Source organism: Xiphophorus couchianus, chromosome 18 (genome assembly GCF_001444195.1).
Source record: "Xiphophorus couchianus chromosome 18, X_couchianus-1.0, whole genome shotgun sequence".
In the NCBI taxonomy this organism is placed as follows: Eukaryota; Metazoa; Chordata; class Actinopteri; order Cyprinodontiformes; family Poeciliidae; genus Xiphophorus; species Xiphophorus couchianus.
In genome coordinates this window covers 13039891-13055384 of record NC_040245.1, presented here as the reverse complement: position 1 = coordinate 13055384, position 15494 = coordinate 13039891, and the positions used below count along the sequence as shown (strand labels likewise).

General features: G+C 37.8%; 1 protein-coding gene and 2 long non-coding RNA genes across 8 annotated transcripts in view; 2 read left to right on the top strand and 1 right to left on the bottom strand.

Annotated features, from left to right (window-relative positions):
• b3gat1a (beta-1,3-glucuronyltransferase 1 (glucuronosyltransferase P) a) overlaps positions 1 to 15494 on the bottom strand; it is a 90304-nt gene that overhangs the window by 66504 nt on the left and 8306 nt on the right. The gene's annotated exons all lie outside the window — the stretch shown is intronic.
• The window catches only part of LOC114161812 (uncharacterized), an 81873-nt gene that overhangs the window by 61380 nt on the left and 4999 nt on the right, over positions 1 to 15494 (top strand). The gene's annotated exons all lie outside the window — the stretch shown is intronic.
• LOC114161813 (uncharacterized) lies at positions 6340 to 14618 on the top strand. Its single transcript, XR_003599084.1, has 3 exons — positions 6340 to 6351; positions 10615 to 10619; positions 14417 to 14618. It is a non-coding gene; the product is annotated as an uncharacterized LOC114161813 (long non-coding RNA).

Genomic DNA, 15494 nt, shown 5'->3' with positions numbered 1-15494 from the left:
AGGCATGGCGTCACAGCTGACACTGTGGCTCAAATTAACCTTGGTGCCTTTGGTAATAACAGCAGAACACACTTTCATTGGGGGGGATGAATAGAGATGAGGATCAGTGCCTGGAAGGAATGATAAAAAAAAAAAACCCAAAACAAAACATGAGAGGCTCAGGTGGTGTTTAGGAGCAGGTTGTGTTTCTGAGAATAAAAACGTCAAGAATGGCTTCTCTTAACCTTGAGATGTAACCTGGGGCAAACGGATTTGAGGTAACATTTACTGCCACAATTCTGTTGAGAAAAAAAAAAAACAGCTTTTGTATTTAAGTGAACATTTGTGCAGCGCATGACATCCTAAGTCAGTCTACATTTTTTTTTCTACCCTTCTTTCACATCAACATGGATTGTGGAGGATGCGGATCTTCTCCTGCCGTTTATGCACAGCATGTGTGGATTCAGTCACGGCTGGCGGTTTCAAAGGCTTATTAGTTTCTATTGTCTTGATTAGGGTGTAGGTGTACATTTCACAGCCTGCGTTTCGATTTTATCATCAGTTATTATTTTGATCAGTTTGATTTGGGTGTTTGCGACGCCTCTTATAAAATAACTGATTGTACAAACAAAAGAGGAAACAATAAAATAAGAATATGCCATTAAAATCTTAAGTCATCAATCAAAATAATCAAAAGATATGATTAATCTTTAAGGCCTTTGGCCTCAAGATGTTAACCATACAATGCGTTACAAAGTCTAGTCATGAGATACAATTACCCAAAGTCAAAGTTTATTTTAAAATCAGAATCTGTGGCAAGATTTGAAAACCATGGTAAACATATATTCTTATCTCATCTAAACTATCAATAACATTCAGTTAAAGTTTGTGGCTGTAGTAAGACAAAATGTGAACAAGTCAAAATGATATGAATAGAGTTGCAAATACTTCATAAAATGTTAACAAACTCTAATCCTTTAGGATACATCCAAACCCCCTTCCACACTTTTCTGGCAAAAAAGCCCAAAAGATTACTTTTATATCAATCTCTAAAGACATGTTAATGTTTGTGAGTTTACCCCCTGAGTGAAAGATGGATCCATGCATGTCTGTCATTACCAATTTTGTTGATTAGGTAGGTCGACCAGCAGGTTGTTAGTCGAGTGTCTCCTCTGGCAACTATTTAATCACAATTATTATTAAATTATGGTTGTCACATGAAGCCTTGCTTACTTAATGAGGACAACTTTAATTAATTTTACTTGTAGTGACTGGTTTAGGAAGAGGCACATAGGGCAACTTTGCATAAAATGTGAAATCAGAAAATAGGCTACATACCACATGCCATCTATAAAGGATAAAATCCTTTTTCCTGTGGCTGAAAGAGTCTGGGACCTTTTCTGCCATCTAATTTAAACTGAAAGAAAAAAAAATATCAGGATGTTTGATCTAAGTGAATATATTTTACGTTCTTTTTTTCCCCCCGTGTGGGTGTGTAAGGCTGGGCTTTTTGGAAATTGCATAAGACCAGAATAATTCTTATTGTCAATGAATGAGAAAATCCAATTTATTAATACTACTATTTCTTAAATGTGCCAGGAAGCCGTTTAAATATCTTTGTAAACCATTGTGCTTAGTTGGAGTTGTGCTTCACATTTGCTGCACTGACCATATGTTCAGTTTTTTTAGCATTCTAACATAAGCTTTATGTTACAGGAAAGCTTCCAGATTGACTCAACATAGAAGTGGAGGAAGCAGAATGAAGTGATAAATTGGTGGAGTGTAAGTGTCTTCACACTCACAAGGTGACTATGACAGTTTTGTATCTGCGAGAATGAATAGGGCATATTAACAGTGTTAAAAAGGGAAGAAAACCAAGCTTAAATTCACTTTCACGTTCACAAAAAGAAAAAATTGTCCGGAAATTTCTGGTTTGAAGTAAAGCATTCTTTTTATGAAAATGAGAGATTGCCTGTGGAAAGTAAATTTACGAGAATTTCAAGATCAGCATCTGGATTTGATTTGTGGAAATCGTGTTGTGGTAGTAATAACTATATGTTATTATTGAACAATACAATTGAACAATACTACTATATGTTTATATTGAACAATGCATATTGTACACTTGCAACAAAAGTAGGGCTTTCAGACTTTAGGAGTTTCTGCTTTGCTGTTCAGCAAGTGTCATTCCTTCTGCATACAGACCATTACATCCACAAAATACAAGGAACTGCAATTCTGCCATGAGTCATTGTGTGTGAGGACAGAGACAGCATGCACAAAGCAGATGTAAGAAATCTGAATGGAGCAGATGTAAGAGAATGATTGAATGACATATCCAATCATTCTGGACTGGTGATGTGGCATACCGGGCATTTTCCCTATCACCAGTCTGACCCTGCACCTTTTGAAAATATGTAGCTTGAGTGTTTGATTGCAGAAAATTAGAGGCCCCAAGGAATCAGCCACTGAATTGGCCAATTTTCAGATTGATTGGCAGGATCTCAAAAACCTGATTTTGAACCTATTTTCAATCAGGGAACACAGCACTAATCAACACCAGTTCACAGTAGTAATATAATTCTTCGGTGTGGAAACGTTCGCTAAGTGAAGAATATTCAAAGTTAGAAATTGTCTCTGGTTTTGCATGCACTTAGTTCCATATGAAACATAAGATGACATAACTGTCACAGTGGAAGCTAGCCAGAAGTTGCACCCCTATTGTTAATTCTCTTTCCTCACTTTAATGTTTACAAAGCCGGAAAGCAAAATATGTCACATCACCAGGGGAAAATAGATAGAAGATAAAAATCAGGAATGATAGTTTGCCCGTCTTTTATAGTGAAACAAAAGCAAAAACAGAGAAGCACATATGTACTAAAATAATTAGCCAAGCAAATATTTAAGATTCAGCCCCGTGATTTTCGCATACAAACACACAAACTAGTCAAGCATGAAATATTTTCCCCCCACAAAGGCACACCAGGAGGCCAGTTGCAGAGTGGGATTCTTGCTGATTACAAACAATATGAGGCATCTCAAGGCTGCTATCCTGTTTCTCCCAGCAGGACAAATATTATGTTGCGCTTTCTCTCTTTATTCCACACTGCCTTTTGCACTCAGGTATTTAGCTTTCTCCCTGCATCTGAGCCACCACTTAAACAGGAGCCCGCGAGATCATCTGCATTCTGTCTTCACCCAAGTCGACCCCTGACAGCTACAAATTACACAGGGAGTAAGAGCACAGCATTCTGGGCCCTCCCTTCCCCCCAAACCTGCTATGTTAAGCTGATTGAAATTAGAGGAACAGCCACTTCGGAAGAAAGCACTTAAACCATAATAAGTGATTATTTTTCTGCCTCTTCGCTAAAGCAATTGACCAACTTCTAAAATACATCCTAACACACAGAAATACAGCTCCACGCCTTGAGGAATCATCAGTCATCATGTGTTGCAGTGGACACAGAGATCGGAGCACTGCATGAGCATGAAACATGAGCCTCGGACCCAGAAATCCATATCCATTATCGTTGCATGCATGCTTTTCATTTGCACCAGGGCCGTATTGATTTCCCTCCCATTTCTCAGCTTTAAACAAGGTGTAAAAGCATGTTTTCTCTTTTGCTGCGGTTAAATTCATCATAATTGAGATTGTATGTGGATAGACTGTCAGGCGGTGATAAACACCAACATGTACGTAAAACTCAGTGAACTCAGTAGCTTTTGATAATTTTGATAATTTAGTTGCATTAAACATTGGTGACTTGTTTTTATTTAAACTCAGTCATAAACATTTATTGTACTGGAACTAATATTCAGACCAGTGCATGAACTATTACAAATAGGTTTTATAACAAATGTTCTTTCCTGACTGTCCTCCTCTATTACTAATGTAAAGCTGAGCAAAATTATAAGTAACTGTGATAAATTGTTAATACCTAAAATTTTTACACTTTACCTTTAACTTTATAGTAAGTTTTAAATGTTTTAGGGGAAATGTGAAAATTTTTTTAATTTGCTTCACAAATGAACCAAAACATATATGAAAACATTAAGATTAATGGCCCACTCAGCCCACGTTTCTCTCCATCTTTCATACACACACACATCCCTACCCGCACACCCACACACCCACACACACTTTTTGCATTTATTTGAAATGTCAGCCTGACAGAAAGCATGTAGAATAGTTGTGCATGGAAAAGGGATGGATGGAAACCTCCATCCATTTGGGGACAGAAACCCTGGTTGCGTAACTCTTGCCTCGTTCAAAACCCTGTTATAATGCGATAAAATACATGACACTTTTGTATGCAGTTTAAAGTATTCCCCTCCCAAAACCTTTTGTAACACATGGTTTAGACAGACATCTCTGTTCTCTTTGTCTGCTGTGTGTGCAAAAAAAAAACAAAAAAACTGACACTGCAATGCCAGATATGCAAGAGCTGTAGCTCTCCTTCTCGAACAGTCTGTCACAGATGACTCACTCCCAAATGTCCCGACCAGACTTGAGTCGATCACAGTCAATTAAATGCTCCTCTTCTGAGAATCCAGCCCCTATTCTCATCATACCTCCCTCCGAGTTTGATAATCAGACAGCGGCAAACTCAAAATTCAGCTGGTTTTATCAGTTTTCATCAAGCTGTGACTACATTCAAGTCATTGCACTTTGTTGCAGTTTATTTACAGGTAAATTTAGTTAAGACATGTTGGCATGATGGGTATGATTCCCATATAGAAAGTCTTACTTAAGATGCATTTCTTTATCCATTGTTGACTGATTATAAGGTGTACAAATAAAAAGGTTCTTAAAACAAGAATTTGGTGCACTCGATTAATTGTATTGTTGATTTTGTCTGTTCAGACAGAATTATGCAACTAGAAAAATGCCAAACAAATATTTAGTTAAATAATAATTAGCAGTTTATATGCAGACAACAATATTTTATCGCTAATCTTTAAGCCTCTGGGGTTATTCTAGCTGGATAGTTGACTAGTTTTCATGGAATACTTGGAAGAATGGATTTAAGCTATTGTCTGCAGTGTTTAGGTCAGGGCTTTGGGAAGGCTTTGCCTCAATACTGATGTTAACCTTCTTTATAGTTTCAAAAATCCAATTTAGGTGTATTGAAGACAATTTTTCTGAGGAAACACAAAGTTTTTTTCCAGGGAAAATAATCTGGTTGGGAAGGAACAATTCAGGAATATGAGCTAACTCATTCTAGAAATAAAATAAATCTAATTTATTCCAATTCAGTCAGACGCAGATTAAGTTACACGGAGTTCCGTCAGATCCAAATGATAACAATCAATCAAATGCAGAATTCCCATAATAACCACTTACAAATAGGATTTTTTTGGTTTTGTTTTTCTTGGGAGATGGAGTCGAGAGATTAGGTTTATGTTTCTGTTCATACGACTAATTTGCTGATTTAAATGGAAGAAAATAATGGGATGTAAAATAAAACAACAATGTTAAAAATGCCTGGGACACAAAATTTCCTCCTTTAAGCCCTGCACTGGATGTTTTTCAGTCACCCTGCACTGCAGCCCAGACGAGCTCAGCACTACACATGGCACCCTGCCCTGTTTATCCTCTTACAGTGATCCTCGTGAGGCGTAAAGGTTTTAATTAGTTAACCACAGCCTTTTTAGAATATCAGCCATTATCTGCCATTACCAAGTGAGCCAAACAGCTGCAGTAGCTCCACAATATAAGTCTGCAAGCAAGGCTGACGGTCATCCACATTCTAACTGTGACATGCTTTATCACTAACTGCAGTTCAAAATGCTCTTTCATGCCCATCTGTTTGTTCACAGTTGCCTGCTACACACCATCCTTATCTTGTTTGTCTTTGACGAGAAAATAGCTTTTCTTAGCAGTGATTGTTCAGCAGTAAGTACTCGGCTTGTCAGATCCCATCACAAGCGTTTGATTTGAGCCGCATCGACCCTGATTGCAGCGCTGGGCAAAGCGGCTCCATTCAGATAGAAAGAGGACACAGCACAGTTTTTTTTTTCTTTTCCCTGCCAAAACTGCAGCCTTCGGATCTCTTTCACTGGCTCTATGAATATGAGCGTGTCAATACAGTCACTGCAGACAGCTGCATATGCCCCTGTGGCTTGGTTCCTGCCCGACTGAATCGATTCAGGCTCTGTTTATCTCATTAGCTTGTAGCATGTCATAAATCACACAATGACATTTTGTTTCAGGCCTGCAGCCTGCTGTGTAATAAGACTCAAATCCTCCCCTCAATGTGAACATTAGTCTGTCTACAGTTTTGCTCAGTGATGATGCAACACTGAGCTGATTGTAACTAAGCGCAGCCTCTTGGCATACATCCCACTGATGCTGTTTCACCCACTGACTTCGTGTCCTCAGAGACTGGAGATAGAGGACACCCTTCTGTGGTCTGCACATATTCATAGAGTCGAAGAATTAACTCATCAACAAAGAATTTAAAAACGGCTCATCAGTCTAGGATAAATTATTGAGATGTTAAATTGTGTGATTTGGTTCAGCATTGTAAATTTAAGGAAAGCCACCAAAAAATATTAATAATCATGGTAAAATAAAAAGAGGTTCAGGATCAAAGCAGATTAATTTTAAACATCAGGGACAACAGCTGTCTAAAGTCTCAATCAGGACCACTGAGTTCTGCCTTAGGCCCACCATCGAATTCTGCATCTCACAACACGGCTTCACATTGCCAGAGTCCACTTGTGGTTAACCACCCCATCATTATGTTGCACAGACATTCATTACACAAACTTAGATTCTGAGATGGCATTGTTCAATGAATATCTACTCAGCATAATATGCATTAATGAATTGTAACAATTCTAATAAAATATTTACCCCATTTTCTCTGCTTTACTAAATGGAGACAGCCATAAAGAAGAAAACGCCTCCCCCAAGTATCTTATGGGAACAAAAGACAAAAGTACTATTTCAGTGTCTGTCTCGCCCTTGTTTTAAGAGGATAAAGTACAGCAGGTCCCTTAAGGCCAGTTTATTTATATGTTAAAAGAAGAACAAACTAGATAAGATATTTAAAATCACTTGCCTTATAGGGAAATCACTATAATCCGGTATCATACAAAATTATCAATGTCCTTTGACCTTTTTTTCTATTTTGTCACATTATGGCTCTTACTTTATCTGTTTTTATTGGAATTTAATGTGATGCCCAAAAAACCATTATCTGTAGGATGATTGCAAAGTTGAATGAAACTAGTTTTATAAGTTTTCCTAGACTTTCAAACAGCAAGTCTAGTAGCATGTCAATGTAATGTGGTGTTTTCAGGGTGATGTACAGTGTTAGTTTTTTTTTACCATAGTGTTTTACCCGTCAGCCGAGATGCCACCCTGGGCAGTTGCCCATGTCGCCCATATCAGAAATCGTCACTGAACCTTTGAGTTTAGGTGAGAAACAATTTCTTGGGAAGTTAGCAGTGTTGCTATAGACTTTTTAGTTTTTGTTAAATTGGAAATCTTTTTACATTTTATAATAATGTGCTCCAAAAAACCTTCACGTAGCAGCTTATAGACACAGCCGGTGGGCTCTAGGATTGTACTCAGGGAAAGAGAGCTTAATGCATGCCAAACTTTACAGACTGGATTTTTTTTTCTCTAGGTTTTTGTGCCCTTACTCACAAAGAACAGACAAAGAAGGGGAAGCAATGTGCAGCCATGGACCCAAAATTTTAAAAATATTGACACTTTTCTTCCTAGTTGTGCACTACTTTGTGCATATATTTACAGGTTTATTCTCAAAATATACGATTTCTAACGGCTTATATTTCTTATAGTATATACTGTATATGAGCTACTTAATCAAATGCATGGGAAGCATTGGAAAACCCCCCGCTGTCTTCTCTGTACATATATTTAATGCTACTTAACAGTTTTATTAAGTTTGCACACTAGTGCTAAAGGCTGCTGGGAGAATCGCCTTAGGCTGCAACAACTCAACCTTTCAAAACAACTGACTACAGATATACCAATTAACACAAACCTGACTGACCTCAAAGCAAATGTTACACTCAAAATTGCAGAGTGAAAAATAAAATACTTGATCTAATTTTGATGTTTATTTTGCAAAATGAAACTGAACAGTGAACTCAAGAAAACAACTGTAGAGGTAAATGTGTTTCAATGAATGGTTGGTGCCAACTCTAGATTTTTAACAAATGGACAGACTTTGAATAGGATCAAATCCTGCGTCTTAATTGCCACTAAATTGACCAGGATTTTTGGTTAGATGTTCAAAATCCTGACACAGTGCAAAAAATATTACTCTTTATTTGAAATTAAGATATATTTTCACAACTGGTGTCAAGAAAATCCGAGCTCATCCCACTTCCCCATGCTGGAGATTTTAGTTTAACAGTAATAATAAATAAAGTTATCTTTAAAATGAATCACTCAAGTGATATCAAGGCCCAACAGTAGACTTAAGTGTCAATAAAATAAATCTAGTTGTGTGTGTTGTTTTTGTCTCATGCAAACTTTGCTTTAATTCTACTTTTTTCTATCTAAGCATAAGAAATCATAGTCAGTCAGAAAGAGTCATTAAACAGGAAAAGCAGGTTTCCTGGAAAAAGAGGAAGTAAGTTTCCAGCCTGCAGATTTATAAAAATAGCTGAGACTACTCCTTATTTTAAAGCATGAAAGTTTGAATGAAATCTAAACATTTTGAGTAATTTGATAAGATTCAAAGTAAAATACTTATATTAATATTGGTTTACTTGTAATAATACTTACACGTACATTTGTGAGAACACTTACAAGAAAAACAAGTAACTGTAACTTTGGTATAAAATAATTAGAATCATGGATTATTCTTGGTTTCTTTTCAGAAAACATCTGTAATAACTCACATTAAGATTATAATAAGAATAATTAATAAGTTATGGTTATAAAATTATAAATGAATGCTAAATCAGAGAAGCTAAAGAAAATAAATGTGATATAAATGTGATTTTGACATTAAACTTGAAATGGTGTAAAAAGGTGTAACTGCAATTAAACATCACTGATATGTTGGAGGTAGAGAGTAGGTGAAAGGTTGTGCAGGCAAGGGACACAGGAGGTTGAGCAACCCTGAGACATTGGCACAGACATCATGACATGATGTCTCTTAAGACAGTGACGGATATGAGATCATCTGTCTAAGCAGACAGATAAACCCTATAAAAGGTGGGTGCAAAAGAGGAACCTTTCGTTGGATCCTCCGGGCAGCTTCGAGCCAAGATCGAGATGGACAAAGAACTCTGCAGCTGAAGAAGAGCCGGGGCCACAGAGCCGGAGACTGTCCTGTGCATGCATGGGGACCAACCCGTCAGGCCCACAATCTGTGGCTTCGAATCGCACTTCTCTCATCGGCTGGGTTCTGACCCCAAAGACAAAGATGAAGACAAAGGCAAAGACAAAGAAGAAGAACTGGTGCCTTTTTTCCTGCCAGCACCAAGTCCTGTGTGACCTCACCATCCATGCGGAGAAGAAGTTCATCGGACCTACAGAGATCCCTGCCTTCGTCGATCGTCTTCCTCCTCCTGCTGCAGCACCTTCTTCATCATCAAGCCAGGTCTCGGGTTCGAAACGCCAGGCTCCGTCCGTCTCGCTCTAAGGTTCCTTTTTTAGTTCTCAGTGTCAGCAGTAGGGAAAGATAGACTAGATGACTGATTTTACTTATTTGATTATTTCTGCTACTGAATTAAGCTGTACTGACCCTTGCAAAAATGCCTTACTAATAAAATATTTAGCATAAAGAAAATCTAAAAGATGTTGTGGACATTCAGTTAATGAGTCACCTTAAAGTTCTTTGATGGTTGTAAAATAGCTGTGATGTTTGATTCTGGAGAGGAAGAGGTGGAAAATGTTTTATAGGTTGCTGGTAGCCCATATTTAAAACATCATCCTTGGGACTCGACCGAGTCACTAAAACCTACCTGGTTCAATAACAAATGCACGTTGTAAAATAGAGAACGAGCGACCGTTAACAGGTGTGCTCTGTGAAACTAGTTGGCTGTAGGCTGCTCAGTCTGGCTAATTCACAGGGGGAAGAAGGGTGGGACACCTGGATGTAGGTCGTCAGATAACCAGGCGAATCGTTTCTCGAAACCAGCTTAAACAGAGTTTACTTCAGTTCTGGACAGGGTAAATCCCAGCAGATTTAGGAAACTCAATTAACCCGTTAGAAGGAGAGCTGGTAGCACATCTCCCCTCTCAGAAGAGGAAGTACGAGAGTGAGAGAGTAGAGACAGAAAGGAGGGGGGGGGTGTTGCGCAACAACACTGGCATTTCATGTTTGATCTAACTGTGAGCTATGTCCTCCAAAAATAAGTAGGGGTATATTCTTTTTACATTGTGCAGTGTTGTGGCATATCTGGCCATCATATCTCTTCTGTTTGAAAATCAAAGTCTGCTTTAATTAGTAAAATTACAGAATAAATAGCTTTTGGCTCCTCATAGGCATGAAGAATTGTGAACGAGTGTATAAATATGGAAGAAGGTTCAAACTATAACACTATTACGAGCTGCTTTTGTTTTGCTCGTTTTTAGACTGCATAATTTATGAAAATGAAAAATTAAATATGGGATGGGAAAATAAAAAAATTATGACAATAAAGGCAATGTGACCTATTTTGAGTCTAGCTTATTCAGAACACTCAATTGGTAAAGGAACCCTCATGAAATCATTATGGACATGAACAGTCTCAGCTCTTTATTTTCTATCTACAAATTTAGAGTTTGTTCACTGTAATTAATTCCTGTATAGTCAAGAAGCTTACCAAATTAATGCTGGTGCAAAACAGGTCAGACTCACAGCTCCACTGCTCTTATTAAACTATTAATTAAAGTCCAAATGCAGAGAGGCGGTAAATGAGTGCGCTAGCTGCTCCAGCAGGTCACCTTGTCCTTTAAATGTTTTGACTGTCAGCCAATCGTAAAAACAAGTTGGATTTTTGACAGAAACACACAGCAAATATCATTAAAGAGATCCGGAGAGTGGCAAAGCAATCTGAAGAAAATTTTTGTAGTAAATAAGTTTGACAAAAATTATCATACTGGTTTACCTTGGTAACAGCAGCGTTACCAAGAGTTTCTCTGTATTTTTCACGGGACACTTTGTGGCTCAGACATGCAACGCTGGGAGAGAGATAGAATTGGCACATTCTTTAAATGAAACACCAGTAGGAAGAACAAAAGCAACGACCTTCAGTAAAAGGGTTGTCATTATTTACTCCAAAGTTTGCGATCTAGCGCCACTTGACGTCTCTGAGCTTACCTCTTTGCACAGGAACTTCTTTTGCAGGCTTCTGCAACTCACACAGCAGCGTGTGTTTACATTTCTGAGCAGCCTCTCTTTCTAATTTCAGTGTTTGACAGGAGATGGATCATTTGGGGTCACACAATGACCTAATTTAACTGCATAATGCAATTCAAATAGGTTCTCCTCCCCCCTTTGCTTTGACACATTCCCTTCATTATTTGCACTAAGTTGAATGTTGCTGTTTTGGTTTTGTTAGTTTGGATATGTAAATATCCTATGCATCACTATTTAATCTGTTTTTTTTTTTTCATTCTGCAAATAAGTGTGCGCTCCACGCATTCAGTCTTAAAAGTCACCAGTGCTATGTATGTGCATAAATCTTAGTTTTTTTTATCTATATATGTAAATGGATGTTTAAGCATTAAACATAAATTAATTATAAAAAAACAAAAACCATACTTTTATTTCTATGTATTTTTGATGGATTTGAGAATCAAATCTCATCTAGAGAAAAAGTTAAGAACTGAGGCACTACTGCTGGTGTGATATGCAAAAGGCATAATATAATGTTCATTGCTGTGAATAATCACTTGGTTTATTAGATCTTCAAACCATGAACTAAAGTAAAAGCAATTGGACAGTGAATGGCCTCATAGTCAGTCATGCCTATAGGCGGTTTTGCCTGAAGTCTTTCCCAGAGCCTTTACACCCATTTTAATGAAATCACAAGCCACATTGCCCAGATTTTTTTTTTTCAAATTTCCTGGCAGCCTTTTAACATTTTACAGGGTGTGTAGCAATAAACAGCAGCTCAGTCAAGAGGTATGCGATACACCCGATTATATGACCTCAGCTTTAAATGACAAGTCATGCGAGTTTTCCCGTTCAGTTCAGACATGATTCATGTCGGACAAACATCCTGTTTGTTATTAACTCTGGAGATTAAGATCAGCAGAAAATGAGATTGCTTTTGTTGATGAATTCACAAGCCTGGCAGCACCATTAGCGCTAACAATGGATCCGCAAGATACATCAAAGCTCTGCTTAATGATGAGCAAGTTGTTCGCAGGAGATAGCGCGGCATGTCAGCCTTCGTGCCATACATCGTGAAAACAAAAGCAAAGAATCAGAGGCAACACTGGTGAAATATCAAGTTGATAAATGTAATTTGTGCAATCAGAAATGGGTTTCTTCCCAGAGAGGGCAAAGAGTGTTTTCCAAAGTTTGATTAAGTAAGATTACTTGTTTGTTTGCTAATTTTTGTTGTGTTACAATGTTTAAGTATCTTCTGTGGAATAGACTTATGACATTCAGTCTGATTATGCAGAAATAATGGGGTAATGCTGAAAACCCGATACATCCACAGCATCAGTCAGTGGAGGCTCATTTAATTTGCAGGAATGACTGAAATAAATGCAGTCAACTTTACAATTAGAACATATTAGTGTGTCAAATCAATTCTACTATAAAAGACTTACTTCCTTTAAGCTGGCTACAATTGACCTGTTCTTGTTCTACACTTCACACACAATGGTAATTTACCCACATAGTTCAAGGAGAGATGCATGTAGTTGTTCACGCTTTCAAAAACTTTGATCTTCACCTCATTGTAAGGTGAGGCATTCTCTACATGATCCGTTTAACTGAGAAAGACATCAGCACTCTAAGAAATCTAAAGCGCACTGGACCATAACCTGGATCGCAACTCCTCAAAATGCATGGTGTCTCCTTACACTTTTATTATTATTTTTTTTTTACTTGGATACAACCAAAAATAAATAAATAGTGGCCATCTTAAGCGTATGTGACTAAATTTTAAATAAAACAAACAATAACCTTTTTTTTAACCAGATAAGAACCTTGTTGAGATCTACGATCTCTTTGCCAAGAGGAACCTGGCAAGATAGCTGCACCATCTCAAATAGTGTTGATATAATTTTCATAACTGTAATAATCAGTATGTCATTATTTTAGCAGCTGTAATGTTTTTAAAAAAGCAACACTATTTTGTTTTAAATTTTAACAGAAAAAGGTGCTTAGAATTTTACTCACATGAATGGTGACTAATTATGACTTACTTGTATGTGATTCATCAAATTTAACTCAATCTGTCAACATAGTTACATAGAACCTCTGCCATGACTGGGTGAGACCCATAAATTTGTGTATTTGTTCATTGAACAACTCTAGTTAATGTTGCTCTGGCAAGTGGAATAATCTCCCAACCTCTTTATAGAGCAGTTCTTTCCTCTGCAGAGGTGCACCAACACTTGTTCTCATTAAAGCTGCGGATTTAGGACAAAATCCTCAAGGATTTTCTCAAAAGAGTAATTTAGGGAGCTTGTTTGTGCCTCAGACCTCGTACTCTTTTTCCTTGATCAGCACAGTGTTTCCCTATCTGCCTGTAATTGCAGTTGCTACCCGTGCATCAAGGTGAATGTTCACCAAACTCATAAAAGTGTTTAAGCTTTGGAAGATTCATTATCGCTTTCAATTATATTTGCCTCCTATTGTAACCAGAGCTACACTAAGAAATCACCTGAGTTGGAATATATTCAATTTGACTGACTGGTGAGGGAATATTCTGAAACTCTGACTCTATCGGGATTATTTTCTTGCCTGTCATCTCTGCCTCAGTGTTGGCTGATACAGCAAAAATTACCCCAAAAATATCTCGGGTAACGCATTGAGTTTCACTACCACTACTATTATAACAGCTGTGGTATGCGCCGCCCCTATGCTCTACTTCCGCATAGGGGCGAAGCCAGTGTCATGTCAGTTACTATTCTGCAGTCAAAACTAACACGCCTGCGGTATTCACCACCACTGTCTGGTCACATTATCTTCACATGGTTAAGGGTGTCAGTAGGTGAATACCTCTGTCATCATGTGAAATTATCATCTCCTTCTGACACCTTCTGTTGTGCAGGACATATTAAACTAAATCTATGGCCTCACAGTCAGATAAATGCAACACCTCCTCCTGCTGGGTTTAACACAATGCCAAAGACACAAACTGTGCCAGTTCTGTTACTGTGATTATAGTTTAAATTCATTTTTCTTTGAAGGACGGACAGGAACTCTTTCATTTTACTTGTGTATGTTATATGATTGTGTAACAGGTGGCATCAATAAATTTCCAGGAGTCATTCAGTCAGGTTTCAATGAGATTTTTTTATTCTGGGGGAGAAGAGTAAAAACAAATCAACCTCCTCTCCAACTCCCTCTCCCTGCACTCCAGCCCCACAGCAGCGCGGAACAACGCTGAGTACTAACATTTCTTTTTCTCAGATTCAACAAAAGTCAACAACAAAAAAAAAAAAGAAATCATCTCACAAAAATCATAAACTAAAAACAAGAGGAGAAAAAGGCCACCTGGTGGCCACAACAATGCAATACAGTGGGACAGGGTTAAATAAACATATAACTTAAAATAAAAACACATACCTGGGGGAGAAGAGTAAAAACAAATCAGCCTCCTCTCCAACTCCCTCTCCCTGCACTCCAGCCCTAAATGTGAAAATAAAAACGATATTCAACTGAGCTGTGCTAGACTAGCACCAGTTGTTCGCGCCAAAATAAAAAAAAGGAAATTATAATAAAACTGTTTATAAAAACCCACAATGACTGTCAAAACTGAAAAACAACACACTAACAAACAATAATAAACAACATATGGTAGAGACCTCAACATGAACAACATCCATACAGAAAAACAAACATATATCGCAACAGCAAACTTTCCTCTGACTTGCCCACAGCAGCGCGGAAGCTGTGAGGGAAAAGGGGGAAAAGGAGGAACTATGAGGCCTGGAATGAACTACGGAAGCCCAGGAGATACAAACGAGTGCAGAAGGGCGATCCCCGCAGGCAAAAACAACAAATAAAAATAACTGAATAAGATAAAATTCACAAATTCTCAATATAAAATGAATTAGATATATTAATTAAAAAAGCACATTTGTAACTCTCTTACAATTGTAACATGACAAAATATGTGAAAATTGTCCAGACAGATATCAGAGGAGGGGTCTGTTTACTACTCTTTTCTTTGTCTGTATGAGGCCCGTTTTGGGGGGTAAAGCTTGGAGTTTAGATAAGAGTTTTACATTTGTTGTTTTTGTGCCTGTAGACTGCTTGAATCTGTGTCATGTACATGTGATTACACATACCAAATGCCCCCAGTAGCATCTTCAAGCTTTTTCCTAATCTTCAGCAAGGCCTGATAAATGCGAG